Genomic DNA, 11,427 nt, shown 5'->3' with positions numbered 1-11,427 from the left:
CACCTTTGTAACTTTAGTGACTTGTTTCATATAATTTCATAAAAGAAATGAGCTTGTAGTTAATTTCATAACACGAGAGTAGGTATGGCTTAATTACAAGTATAGTTGATTCACTATGAGAGTAGGTTTTATATACATTAGGAAATCACGTCATAGTTAGTCAAGATAATAGCATTCACTTAACTAGTAACTTCACTTGCAAGAGTAGTAAGAAATTCCATACCTCTAGGAGTTTTCTAGTGTTGTTTTTATTACTTTTACTTCATGTTTATAGTGTAGAGTTAATTCCTTACACTTGTGATAGTTTAAATAATAAAAGAGTTCGAAAATCACCGGTAATTCAAAATCTTCTCTGTGGGTTCGACCCTTAATACCTTATACTCGCTCTCGACTCGTATACTTGCGAAAAATCACTTGTGGGGTATTTAGAATGTTATAAATATAAAACTTGACTGTGGAATAAGCTTATTCTTATATGTATACCCCGCGTTCGTCAAAAGTTAGGGGAATTTGCGCTGAACATAATTTAGCACCATAACTAGTGTTAACTCCCCAGTTACTTTTGCCCTGCTCATGCTTTCGGCTTACATGACCCACCCTACGATTGGACTCATCATCCATCATGGATGCGGATTCCGATTGTACTAACATGATACTACGATATGAGCTGGTTGGGAGCATATGGTCTGACTCCACTTGGGAACCACTTTGGACACATGAGGTTTGTCCAACATTGACATCACCGTGGTCATGCCGGAGTTGTGGCTCTTCCTCTACATATATCTCACATACCGTGTGTGGTGACATCATTTTCATATGGTATATTATATCTATATCTTCTTCATGTTCCAAACGTAGTCCAACAAAAGTACTTAGTCCCACAGAATTCCTAAAACCACAAATTCAGATTGAAAGTAGTTCGATTTAGACCCATGTAGGTGTACACTCTATCAACCAACTCGTCGTAAACTATTTGACCTCTCACTAATATGACTTTTTTGCATCTCGGAATATCATATGCAAATGATCCTCTAATCTCCACTATTTTACCTTTCCAATAAAATTGAATCACTAATGCGAGGTTTGTGAACATTTTTTGCCAAATATTATGAATATTATTTATTTTAGATTTTATCGCATATGTGATTTCAAACATGAATTTACATTAGCTATACCAAAATTAATCGCATCCATAATAAAACAATCATGAATTACTATTCACTAGTAATAAGTAATATAATGACTAGACAAGCACTAATTTGTTCTTACATAAAATTAATGATAACTATTATTAATTATGTAATAATTTAGTGGTTCCGCATTGGTATTAATGAAACACTTATTACTATTTTTTTCACTATTACTAGTTTACTATTACTAAGTAATTACTACTACTATTTCCTATTAACGTGACTACGCAATTACTATTACTATTAATTATTTACTAATTATTATGTATTTTACTATTTACCATTTGTCCTTTTTTTATATTCACTAACAAACTATTTATTATTAACTTTTACTATTCATATAACTATTTACTTGAACTATTTACTATCTACTTATGTCTACTATTTACTATTTAATATATACTATTACTATATTCTTTTACTATTACTATTTATTTTTACTATTACTATTTCTATTATTGTTACTTTTTTTACTATTACTATTTACTTTTACTATTACTATTTACTATTACCATTTTTTATTTTTAATACTATTTACTAAATAGTACATTTACTAATGCTTACTATTACTATTTCTGGTTTGATATTCACTAAATCCACTGATAGGAAGATGTAATATAATTAATACTAATAACTCTATTGATTAATAAACTATTACTAATTAAACTAACTCAAATAAACACTAATTAAATGTAATCAACTACTGATGTAATAGTAATCATTCAAATCAAATGTAATCAACTAATAAACTAATACTAATTAAATATAATAAACTATTATTATTTCAAATGACACATGAGGTTTGTTTGCGGCACCTGTTGAACCAAGTATTGCCGAAGATTCTGACTGAGCACCACCAACTTCAGATCCCAGAAGTCTACTTTTTTTTTAAGACCGATGCATACCAATGAGCGATAATATACACGAACTAACCGGCTAAACAATGGTGGAAATATAATCTGGATAGGAGTTCTTTGAGATTTTCTCTGTAATGGAAGGAAGAAATTAGGGAGATGATGAGTGGAAGGATACAAATGCAGTTGTGCGAGTCAAATTGACTTATTCGGTGATATATTTATAGCCAAATGCATTGAGTATTGATTGTATCGACAAAATCCAGCCATTCATCCTGCATTAATCAACAGCTGAAAAAAAGAATTAAAATTGTCGATGGAGTGTATGTGCCGTGATCAACGGCCCATAGAGCTTCACCGCATCCGTTAATGAATGCGGTTATAACGGACGCCACATACGGCGTCTAGCTAGTATTTTTGAAAAAAATTCTTTGCACCATTGATCAACAATGCTAAAATTGTGCCACATCTTTGGATGTGGCTACTTCAATTTTTTTTTTAAAAAAAATTCACACCATTGATCAATGGTGCACAAATTTAGGCGCATCCAAAATTGGACGCGGCTTGCGGTGATTGGCAAATTTTTTTTTTAAATTACTATTCATTAAATTGTTGTGCGACTTAAAAAAAATCTAAAATAAATTCAATTTCACTTAACCCCATTTTTTTCATTTGCAGTGACCCCTACTACAAAATTAATTTGTCCAAAATACCAAATTTGTCATTATTTCTTATTTCAGCATTATTTACAGAAATTCGCCCAGCTTTGTTTCCTTCTCTTGAAGCAAATTTTCTTTGTCCTTGTTTCTGTTACAATATACCAATTATCATATTCTTTGTTGTTTACCCTTCCATATCTTTTTTTTTTCATAATTCTTTAGCAGTTCCTTGTCCCTTTTTTTTTGTATTCTCGTACCTTACCAAACTTTTTTGGCTTAGAATCTCGTTTAGTAGGTTTTTGTTTTTATTTTTTATATTTTCTAGAAGATGATATTTTTGTCCTCCAATTGCATCTGTTTACTGGGCTTAGACGATGTCATTGATAGGCGGGTGATTGTAATTTGGTCATACCTTAGGATTTGTTTTGTAGTTTGGCTCTAATTCAGGAGATGTAAATGTAAATAATCCATAATTGAATGTGGAAAAATCATAACTAGTTCAAAAGTATTTCAATGAGGAAATCAAAGAGAGTTTGTGGTATCATTTGAGGCCACAAGACGAAAATTTTTTCTTTTGTCTATAAAAGATGAACATAAATATGTGAAAGCTTGAGAATCAAGAAATGTGATACAAAAAATTAAAGAACAAAAATGTAAGTTCATTAAAGTTGTTTGCGTTATATTTTATGTGACATTTGTAAATCATGATTCATGACTACTAAATTAAAAGTAAGCAAGTTATATCTTGAAATTACCAGCATGTTGTATAATGAGAATATTCATGCTTCCTTTTCAGATTTGTTTCTTTTTCCAATTTCAATTGGAATTTTATAGTTTCTTAAGAGTCACTATTTACATTGTATTAAAAATAACCTTAAAGAGTTCCGTGGCAATTTCTTTGTAGCAAAAACTATGACCAACGATCTTATTTAGGGTATTTAAGACATGGAGAGTATCTTCAGAAAAGGAAAACCATCCTGTTTTATGCTAATATATGAATTAATTAATCCAAGGAACCATTCGTCAATAGAAACTGACCATCAGCATGTCAAAACTCTGTGCAAAGTTGAAATAATTCCTATTAGAAACGTTTGGCTAAAATAAATAAATATATTGGCAATGGTGGTTTTCTTTTTCTTTTTGGGCTTTTGAAAAGGGGTGGGGGTTTTTTTTTTCTTTGGGGGGGGGGGGGGGGGCATTTTATCTCCTTTAACTTGGAAAGGAAAAATCTGCATGTTTTTCACTATTAAGGTCTTTTCCCATTCTTATTATCTGGAAATAAGTTTTGGTTCCGAATTTACTCGTAAGAACAAAAAAAATTGCTTTGACCTGCAAAAATGGGTGTTGGAACCATTTTTCTTCCGCAAAAAAATGCTGAAAAATAAGTCTGCAGATTTTGATTTTTCTTCTTAAGATAATCCTGTTCCTAGTAAACCAACAATCCTTAAATTTCCCCAAAATCAAAACAATCTTTGATAGTGAAGAGTTGAATGAGCATCCCAAGCCAATATGCAAGCTGGGAAAAGGCACAAATAAGCTTAAGACAGAGAATGACTTCAAGGCCTCAGAAAGAAAATTGTCAGCAAAGAGATTAGCATAAAGATTTGCATATCCTAAACATAAGATTAGCATATGCAATTTCCAGAACAAAAGAGCATTCAAGAACATCAACTGAGTTCCCAATATCCACTACAGAAGCCAAAAATAAGGTTTTGAAGTCTGAAGAAGCATAGAACTGGAAATTCAGTACTAAGGCTATGCACAGCCTAACAAAAAAGTTTTCAATTTGACATCTCAGCCAAAGTTCAATTTGTCTTTTCTACCATAGATAGGATCATTAACACAATGTTTAAAATTGCAGTTAGCAAGGCAAAATTTCTGGAAACATGCGACCTAAAAGTGTATTCATAAAAGTGTCTCCAAATTCTTAGGCCTTCCAATTAGCAAAAGAACATAGAGTTGCAGACATCTTTGTGCAACTTGGGTAGCTGAGGTACTGAAAGACTGCCAACAGAAGAAACCCCTCCATGGCCAGATGATGTCTCAGACAACTCATCAAACTTGATGAACTGCGACATTTGGGAAGCAGCAAGATGTGCATAGCATATGGGAGCAACTGAAACAAGGAACAGAAAACTCTGTGAGAGAACAAATTATCGTGACGAATTAAATACTTGTGCTCAAAATAGAGACAAGTTTGACAGCAGGCTAGCAGCTACGAAGTGTCAGGCTACAGCTGGAAAAGGAAGCAGACTGCAAATATGATTACCAACTCCTTCCTGTAACAGCTCTTATTTCTTATTGTAACTCAAGATATATCATATTCCCTAGTCGCTGATACTCTAGTAGATTCCAGTACTACAGCAGCAAGAGGTTTCCAGCTTCTCCTAATTGTGATAAGCTAACAAATTCTCCTTGTTCAAGTAAGCTTTTGAGGTTGGGTATGAGGTGCCTAGAGAATGTATAGGACAAGCAAAATTATAAATTTCAAATGTCTGAGAGATGTTTTATGTCATGTGCCAAATTTTTTTCTAACAAAAACCAGGTGATCAAAAAACAGAAGAAACGAGCTACATAACCAAAAGATAAACTGAATGTAATTACCTATGGAAATGGCTGTAGTGCTCCGCTGGTACCTGAAAATTTTTAAGGGCCTTCTAAGTTATTGGCAGTATCAGGTTATGATATAAGTAATAATCATAAAACTAGAATACATGTTGAAAAAACTGCATTTAGTTATTATTTTTTATTGCAAAAGGGAGAGAACCACTTACACGTAGGACAAAGAATGCACCAGCTCCTGAAGGTCATCAGCCGAGAACCCAAGTTCGTCATACAGGACATGATAGTGGGTAGGCCTGGTGGTACCCTGTAGAAATACACATATCACCAAATAATTATTGCATTGACAAAAGAAACCATCGAAGTGCCTGTTATCCAGCAACTACCTAGGCAATCAATCAAAAAAAAAAAATCTAGGCAATCATAATAAAAATCGAAAATTAGTGATTTGAAACTCACAATCATCCCGGCATGAGCACACATATAGAAATCATTACTTCTAGGGTGACAAACCCCATTGTCAATAACTGTACCTGCACCACAACACAATGGGGTAGTTGTGGTTGAAACCAGAATAGTTTTTCTTATCTATATTACACCAGACAGTAGAATGACAAACCAGGTGGAACATTATCAGGGGAATTGGCCTGGAAAAAACTTGGTATGATGATTCTTCTGAGCAACTACCACCATGAACTTTGGTGACCAGCTTTCATCTAGCAATTTGCAAGCCTGTAGAATGCAGCAAAACTCAGTAACAGTAAGAAGCACTCACTTTTGATGAAGATATTTATGCTATGAAGATTTTAATTCATCTATAAAAGTAGAACCTCTATAATCTGATCCAACTCGATGTTTAAAACTTGATTGAACTGAGACTCGCTTACTCCATCTCTATACAGAAAACATCACAATTGTTAATCATAATCTACAAAAGTTAAAAATGTATTCCAAAATTGTTAAAGATAGATGGCATTAAAAGCTGTTGCAAGTATGATGCACTAACTCCTGTAGAGGGTCAATCATAACAAGTGCCACATCGCTTTAACCGCATCATATTTGCTCTAACTCCCAAATTCAAAGAAAAGAAGGCCACATAATGGGAAAAGAAAACATTATGGTGATTAGAAGACTGCAGAGGCTGAACAAATAACAAACTGAGTTTTCTGACACCTTTTTTTTTTGGAGTTTTCTACCTACATAGAAGAACTATGACATCTGTCATTAGCAGTTCCACTTATTTTCTTCAGAAAATCTTGAAAAACAAACAAACAAATTGTGTACGGTGATATTAGGTCTTGAAGTCTGCAAATATTTTGCTACCCTGTCTAGATTCAATCCTTCAGGAAATCATGAGTCACTGAAGAGCCAAAATTCATATGCTGTTAGGGCATAGAAAAACTGGGGCACGCCAGATGCATAGCATACTAAAGTGATACAAAAATGAGAAAAGGCCAGAGGAATGAAAGAGATATGTTAAAAAATGATACTAACAATAGTCTTTCTTCCCTTCCCTCCGACCCCAACCCACAAAGTAGATTTTGAAACAATAAAAGACTCGTTAACCGAAGACACAGAGAGAAGATAGATTTCAATATAGAGGGAAAAAAATTGTAGATGCATGTAGAAAGGATGCATGCACTAGCTCAGTAGACAATATAGGGTACCTAAAGATTATTATCTGGTCAGGTTTCCTCTGGCCAGAACTTGTATAGAAGTCAAGAAGCAGCTCTCTGAAAAATCAGAAGTAATACATGAGCAATAACGATAACATTTCTTTTGTGATAGAAATATAAGGAGAAGAAAATCATAACCAATGCTACAGCTCCAGAACTAAAAAGTACCTGAAAATTCCTTCATCTTCTTTACCGGAAACCTTCTTACATAGGGAATCTATCATCTCTGTTTTTGGTGATTGTGTACGGACAACAGCACGATAGCGGGATATCAGTGGCCACTGTCTGGAACTAACCACCTGGAGATTGCAACAAATAAAGAAAGAAAACACTTGTTAACCAAGGTATCCTTTGATATTTAACAAATATCAATTACAGTGTAACTGCAAAGAAGTCAGAATACCGCTGCAATCGATGGTACATCAGCACGACCAGGAGAGCCATGTGACACATCCATTCCTATTATAATTGTTGGAACTTTGGAAACAATAGGGATAGAAGGAGATTGCTCAACATTTAACAGGGAATTGATGCCACCCATCTGTTAAAATTAAAAAGAGAAAAAGACAAATAAGTTAGAAACTCTAAAGTTGTATGAATATTTCAGAGATCGATTATGAAGTAACACGTGTACCTTGGCATTGATTTTCAGGAGAACGTTAGTGAGGTACTGATCATTGATCTTGGTAGGTGCAATGCATTGTGTAACTATCCCAGCGTCTGAAAGGTTCTTCCGCTTCCATGGGCCTTCAAAGTAGAGATCAAGACAATCAGATTTCACACGAGAAAAACAGAATATGGATCCAAAATCAGAAAAAAGTAAAGTTGCTGTTAGGTACCATAGACATCTGAGTTCTTTTTCTCCGGAAGAATGCAGAGAAGGAACTGAGGTGGTCCTGGGAGTCTTTGCTTGATAGTCTCAAACATTCTTTCCACTCTTACAGGAGCAGGAGCACGCCTAAGCTGAGGGCCTTCTTCAATTATGTCAAATGGATTACTAATAAACTGTAAATTGTGAAGAAACTATTAGAGAATCCATTCAAGATACTGAGAAACTTCATAGTGTACTAAATTGAAAAGAAGACATCTTACAATTCCTTTCATTTCTCCACACTTAACAAGGTCTGCACACAATCTACGAATATCACAGCGAGCAGAAAAGTTCACAAGTGCCCAGCGCTCAATTTTAACAGGTTGCACCAATTTCTAACAACAGAGCACACGAAGTCTGAGCTAATGATATAAAATTCTGATTAAACTCAAGAAAGCATTCAAAAGGATAGGTACCCTGTTGTTGAAGTTCCACCTTCCATTGCGGGGTAACAAGTCCTCTCCATTGCCAACTTTTAACTTCAAAGGACAAACAAGGACTGAAGTCAGGCCAAACGCTACAGAACTACAAACACGACACAACAAAAAGGGTTGTTATCTAGAGTGGGGTGATTAGATTACCTTTGGAGCTGATAAAACACGACCTTCTACCGAAGTAAACTGATTGCTGATTGAAATCCCGGCAATTCCCAGAAGAGGGTCAGCATTATAATTGCTAACGCTCAGTGCCTGAAGAATGACAAGCTAATGATCAGAATTTGCAGCATGAATGTCGGAGAATAAACCAAGAGGGGAAATGAATTTGGTTTTACATCAGTCAAGACTCTCATCCTCTCCTGCGGCTTCTGACGAGATTTTTCCACAAGGGAAGCCCTTTGAAGATTCGAGAGAGATTTGGTGTAACGTTGAAGCGAAACCAGTGAGCAAAGCTGAGATTACAAGAATATGTTAGTAGTCATTAAACGATATCAACTCACAGTTGGTTTTTACTTGTTAAGTACCTCGATGGGAATGAAAGTTGGACGTTTTGGTTTCCCAACATTGATGCATGGAAAATCTCCAGAATACTGTAATGGAATTTGCCGGTGATCAACAAAATACTCCAGCACTGTGAGTTCAACAGGTTGGGTTTCACCATCTCCATTTCTTTGCTTCAATGAGAATCTGGAGCAGAAAATTAGAGTTAACATATTGTTTAAAACCACATGTCAAGCAACTCAGATAGAAGTATAAATCCATGATTAACATACGTTTGTTCTCTGCAAATCTTATCGCTCAACCCAGTAATTTTCTGCTCTGCATTGGAAGGTTTTGTGGTGATCCTGAGATTCTTCAGCATCCTTTTAGCCTGTTGATATGTATAAGAAAAATGCAGCAGCATTAGAACATGACAAGAATGAACACAGCAAGGGTAGATGAAGATCTTACGAACTCACCTTTACCCAATCCAGCTGATAAGGATCTCTAACATTTTGATTTGCAAGAAGAAAATCTATCACTGGCCCAGGTTGGACAATCATCGTAGTTGAGACATCTGTGTGCATTGGAAAAAGAGATGGCTTAGTTGTAGTACTACAAAGGTAGATACAACTTCAAGTGTTCTGCTCACCAATGTTGAGAGAAAGGCCCCCTTGTGTAGCTCGGAAACTTGAATGGAATCCTCGGCATCCCAACACACCCCCTCCTATATCAGTGAAGTTTCTTGGCTGATTGTGGAAGAATGACTGACGCACCAGAAGGCAGCCCCTGGAAGCAAAAAATCATGTAAGCAGCAATCCCAAGTTCCCAACTTTACAAATCCAAATAGCAGGAAAAAATCCTTACTGTTTCGCAGCATGCTGTCGCAGTATGATATCCAGAACTCTCACAGCTTCTTGAAAATGTTCAGTTTCTTTTCCATTGAGTACATTGGCAATAGCTTGGACTGGAATTTTGGCAGCATAGCTGATCGCAACTTTGTAAGTTTTAGATCGACCTTGACGCTTCGATCTTTTCTTATCACTCTCATTTGGGCTAGAATTTCCTTCTGGGCTCCCACTACCCACATTTCTAACAGAATACAGCAAAAGCAAGTCAACATACATAGTTAGGCACACAAAACTGCAGTAGTTTAAAAGTTAAAGGAGCTAAATTAGTACCTATTAGAAGCAAATTCATCCAACACAACTGTGAACTCAAGCTTGTTTCGTGGAAGAGAACCAATGGTAAACAAGCTCTTCTCACCATCATAAGCAAAGTCTTTCCCAGCAAGCTCAGATGCATATGTTTCATGGACTTTGTCAAGTATTCTCCTTCCAACTCCCTTTGCATCAACTGGGTGCCCATCTTCATATGAAATAGACACCTGCACATCAAGAACAGAATACTGATGCTAAATTGATGTTCAAGAGTTTCAAAAATTAAACTACTTAAACAACCATCATAGAGACAGAGGTTATATACACTGTAGTGGTAAAAGTAGCCCTCATTTCTGGCTACTTTAACATTGAAATGGTTGGTTAGCAATCGAAGCTTTTGCCCTCTGGAAGCAAGACCAAGCCTGTTCATTGGTAGCCTCTTGGCGTCTGAAGCCTTTGAAGGAACAACATCTGGGGGTATAGCAGGTGGTGGTGGAGGCAGCGTTTCTGATGCATCTTCCACTTTAGGATCCATCTCTAATTAAACTGATTTGCAGAGAAGAAATGTAAGTTCGATCGTATACAGAGACAGTATATCTGCATAACAAGCAGATCTGCCCACAATCCTACAGGGAAATGATTTAGTGGCTTATAGGGCATATGCTTTGGAAAACAGAATTTACTTCGGACGTACAGCCCAACACTGATATAATCTATGACTACTATAATGACTAGTATAAGGGACGAAAATGTAACTATGTGATTTGGAAATCTTCTTAATATTTTTCATCTAATATAGTGGAGAGTAGAGTTGAAACTAACAATTGGATAGTATCAAAGTTGCTAGATAAACCACATCACTATCTAATTCCAGCAATGGTTCAAGGAGGGACAATTGCCCAATTGAAACTAGTGATAATTGTTCAGCACATTCGATTTCCCTCTCAGGAGCTAGACTGAAGAACTTAAAAGCCATGCAAACAAAAAGCAGGAGTATGCAGAGATTTCAATCTAACTCTGCTAGTCAAACAGAGTTGCAATAGCACTTTATGCATGGTAGAATTTAATAATCTAAAAGAGCAAGTCATCAAACCAAGGAAACAGCAAAAGAAATAGAAGGACAAAACAAAAGAATGAACAAGATATAAGAATGTCATAGAAAAGCTGCTTCCATGCGTATGCTCAGTCAAACTAAACAAAATCTAAGAACTAGTTAGTGAAGTGAATGCATTTTTCTTTACAGATCTTTAACATGACAATTGCCCAGATAAAGATTTTCCACTCAGATAAAGAATAGCTTCTCTTTTGATATCCCTTCTTTTCAATAGTTACTCGAGCATTTACCTTAGCCAACCAGGTCCAATTGACAGACAATCACCAAGTGAGGAAATCTACAAAATGTTGGTAAATAACAAACGACGTAGAAAACTACATACAATGCCATTTTCAGCAATTCAGCCGGGCTATTTAAACTAAAGACTATAAATCAGTACCTAAATTCTTAATCATAAAAGACATCAGCAGAATGAAATAGGGAA

The 11,427-nt window shown here is 35.5% G+C and overlaps 1 pseudogene; it reads right to left on the bottom strand.

Annotated features, from left to right (window-relative positions):
- Nucleotides 1–4,556: 4,556 nt before the first annotated feature.
- On the bottom strand, nucleotides 4,557–10,424 carry LOC113757174 (annotated as a pseudogene).
- Between the last annotated feature and the right edge of the window lie 1,003 nt (nucleotides 10,425–11,427).

The sequence above is a fragment of the Coffea eugenioides genome, unplaced genomic scaffold, assembly GCF_003713205.1.
Source record: "Coffea eugenioides isolate CCC68of unplaced genomic scaffold, Ceug_1.0 ScVebR1_2803;HRSCAF=3899, whole genome shotgun sequence".
In the NCBI taxonomy this organism is placed as follows: Eukaryota; Viridiplantae; Streptophyta; class Magnoliopsida; order Gentianales; family Rubiaceae; genus Coffea; species Coffea eugenioides.
This window is presented reverse-complemented; position numbering and strand designations above follow the sequence as displayed.